This window comes from Cavia porcellus, unplaced genomic scaffold, assembly GCF_034190915.1.
Source record: "Cavia porcellus strain 051 isolate PalLab524CR breed Dunkin Hartley unplaced genomic scaffold, mCavPor4.1 scaffold_8, whole genome shotgun sequence".
Lineage (NCBI taxonomy): Eukaryota > Metazoa > Chordata > Mammalia > Rodentia > Caviidae > Cavia > Cavia porcellus.
The window spans coordinates 50,295,300-50,299,289 of NW_026947491.1; the positions used below are offsets into that span (position 1 = coordinate 50,295,300).

At 44.3% G+C, this 3,990-nt stretch overlaps 1 pseudogene; it reads right to left on the reverse strand.

The window, feature by feature from the left end:
• Positions 1-355: 355 nt before the first annotated feature.
• On the reverse strand, positions 356-3,505 carry LOC100716395 (retinol dehydrogenase 16-like; annotated as a pseudogene).
• Positions 3,506-3,990: the final 485 nt, after the last annotated feature.

A 3,990-nucleotide genomic window follows, 5' to 3' on the forward strand; every position in this document is an offset into this window, starting at 1 on the left:
CATCAGGAGGAATGCAAGGAGTAAATGAGGTGTGGGCTCTGAGTTCTCCCACTTGATCCCAGCCACCCCAAGTGGGTAGAGCCCTCAGAATTGACCATGTTGCTCAGAGCAGATATTTCAGTCAACTGGGCATCAAGGGGTGAAGCACAGTCTCTGTTCCTCAGCAGAAGTCTTTAACTTGTTCCCTCTCACTTCACCAGTATTGAGTAATATCTGAGAAAAATCCTTTGCACCAAGGAGCTGGGATAGGTACCCTGATGTGTGAGAGCTGATTTCCTCCACCCACTGCCCTTAACCAACATGTCCCACCCACATACACTACACATTTCAGCAACAACACGCCCAACAGTTGGCTTTACTGAGATTTCCCTGGCTTTGGGGAGCCCAAGTAGGCAAAGAAATCCACCAGGAATGTGGGCAGCTACCTCACAGGGAGGTAAACGATCTTGGCATCCCAACCAGGTGAGTATCGGGTGCCAGGGTGACTGGCAGCCAGCGCATGTCCCATGCAATCCATGACTGAAGACAGCTCTGATTTCCACACTTTCTCCAATAATCGGGGATAATTGAGGTCTATAAAAACGAGAATATATAACTCCCACCACTCCTGTACTAGGACCAACATAGGGAAAAATAATTAAGATTTCCCTAAAAATTCAAGATCTTCACCCTCAGAAACTTTGGCTAGTCAAATGTTTGCTAATTTCCCAGGAATTAGCACGACTCATTTATAGCAAACTACGGTTCCACACTAAGTCAACTCCACCTCTCTTCATTGAATATCTGAGTTGCATAATTTGAAGACCTTTTGAGCACTGGAAATTCTCTAAGCTTGTGGATTAAGCTGCCTCTCACCCCAGACGGCCATGAGGACACACATGTCTCCTCTCTGCCTTAATTTTATCCTCATAATAATAATCAGCTTAGATGAAAGACTGAACTAAGTTCCAATAAGCCAGAATCCTTTCTTAGATAAGCAGAACCCGTGTGGCACCAAGTAACTAAATGTCTTCACTTGCTGCACAAACAAGAGCCTGGGGAAACCTCATGTGTGCTTCTCTCCTTATCATCCAAAGATCACTTACAGGATTCCAGAAACTTCTTGCCATAAATCTTGACCTCTGAGCTGGCCTGGTCTCACACCGTCTTCAAACTTGCAAGAATGTTTCAGTACTGTTGCCATTGGTCTTCAGGTAACCAGGCTTGATTAGAGCCACCTTCACCCCAAAATAGGAGAGCTCTCTCCTGCAAGGCAAAGGCAACGGGCAAGGACATCAGCAGTCTCCGTAGGCAAAGCACAGTTACACACCAGTAACAACACTTCCATGTAAGACTAGGATAGGAGGAATTTGAAAATTTAGCATTTGTAATGTGCAGCAACAGGGGCTCAAAATTATAGTGAGGGCATTGTGTGTTTGTGTGTGAATCTTCTTTTAGGCATTTTGCTTATACCAGGTCATGCAGGTCTAAATCCTACCTGTTCATGAAGAGCTATCTACCATTTAACATTGAGCACATACATTTTAACTACTGTTTCTGAGCCTGAGGTGGAAGGATATAGAACAGAGCATAGTCTGGCCAAAGAGTAGACTTTGTATCAAAAATGATCTACTCCTATTTCTTTTATAGGCAATGGATCTACATGCTTGGGCCATGTTACCTCCTCTACAATCAAGCCCATGCTTCCCCTCTCCTGCCCCAGGAAACTCCCCCACTGCTATGTCATCTAGGAAATATGGTGAATCTGACTTAGCCCTGGTAACCCATAGTCTGAGACACCTCTGCCTGACAGCAAGCAGGGTCCCTGGATTGTGATCAGTAAAGGGGACTCTGGTAACACATTCCTTTCCGAGGGGCATTCTACAAACGGGATGAAGTGCACAACTGTTCAGAGCCATAGGCCCTACACAAGCCTACATGTGCCCACCTGCCCAGCACACTTACACAAACCTTCTAGCTGCCATGGGCACAAAGGCTAACTTGGGCAAACAACTCTAAGAGATGACACTGATGATTCTGTGTCTCTTCTCCCTTTCACACATATACCAGAGGCTTTAGCTCAAGAATGCAATCTTAGTATTGTGCAAGAAGACCTTTATCATGCATGCAAACAAAATACCAATAAGCGTCTACTGAGTTGGGTAACAAAATTCATGCCAGCTGACTCATACAAGTCATCTGGCTGGATCTGGGTCCAAATGATCCCTGTTCGAATACCACCTCAGAGGCTTTCCACCTGTGAACCCTCCTCCACAGAAGGACAGGTTTAATTGACCACAAGCCTTTTCTCGACAGAAGATATGGAATGGTGGCTCTGAACAAATGACCACATGAACCCAGAGAGGGCAAGTGAGAGAGAATCTCAAGCCAGAAGGGAGGATCTCCAAGATAGGTCTCTAAGGCTAAGACTCACTGAAATCCTGAAATAGCCTACTCCAAAACAATGGAAACAAGAACACCAGCGACCCCCTCTTGTCCAGAACCTAACAGTGTCCAAGAAAGACTCCACACCATGCATGGAGATGCAGTATCCACCACCATAAAAAACACCAGGACCATGACATGGGAGACATTGACCACATGGCCTTGCGCCTTCCTCAATAAAGGCATCAGGCACAGAGTCACCTCAATCACCCCCACCAGGGTCTCTGTGAGTATGTTCATGAAGTCTTGCTTGCTCAGCCACACATTGGTAGCAGAGGGGATGGTGATGCCAGCATTATTCATCAGGCCCCAGAGTCCTAGGAAAGCGGGAAGATGAGAAAGACACACTTTGTGTGTCTGTGGTCACAGTTATAGTTCACATTCACGTTCCAGCAATGGAAAAACATTCTTTCCTGGGAAGGGAGGACAGAGCACAACACAGCCCAGTATCCGCAAGACTCAGGCTACACATAGTGCAGCTGCTGGTTAACACACATACTTGATGCCTTCTTCTGTCTTTCCTTCCTCATGGCCCAGCTCACTGCCAAGGAGGTACCAGGAAATAACCTCATATTTCATCATTATGACAACAGGAGTTGAAAAAATAGTGTTCATCCTTTATGATGCAAATAACTTTGGCCTCTTACAAATTAAAACCATCCTCATAGACATTTTATTTCTCCAGATACTCTGAGCTTGTTATACACAGTGCTGCCCTACTGTTTATCAAGGAAACCAAAAACTAGGAGAAAGGAATGAATAGAAAGATAAGAAACATAAGCAAAGCCAAAAGCACACAAGACAATACGAACGTGTGTGTAGAAATTGCTGTGAAACAAAGAACCCATGACCTCCATGGAGAGCTTGGGAAAGCATGGTGTTTTTAGCCTCAGGAAACTTACTTTGAAACAAGGGCACTGATTCTGAGCCACCTTTCAGAGAGTATGCTTGCAAAACTCAACAGCAGAGCAAAACCAGGGGCCAGGCTACCATCCTACTCAGCCTGTTTCTTACCCAGGTCCCTGCTCTTTGGGTAGCCACTCTGGAAAGTCCAGTCCCCACCACTAGGACCAAAGAGCATTTTTCCCCTGAACGTGCAACATGAGTGGGTAATCACTACATTTATGGCCAGAGATTTTGCTGAAATATGTAGAACAGCTGGCCCAGGGATCATGAAGTTGCTCTGCTCAGAAATACACCCTGCTCTTGCAGGGAAACATATTCTATCATTAACTTACTTTATCTTTGGGAACTCAACTGTGTAGGTATCTACACAGATTTAAGTAAGTGAACGTTTAACACAGGAACATTTATGACCATGAAATGTCTAAACAGTTCTACTATACAGCCATTCTGAGTATGTAAAGAAGTAGGGCTGTATCAGAAAACAGAAGAGTCTAAATCACTCATTATCTTTGTTTCATGAAAACTTCATCAGGCAGTAAAACTGCTCATCATTTGTTAACCAAACTTATATAAGTGGTCCACAAAATATAATCCCATATAAAATAAGTTTGATAAATAATAATAACCCCCATGTAAGTCAATCTATTAATGGTATTTAAT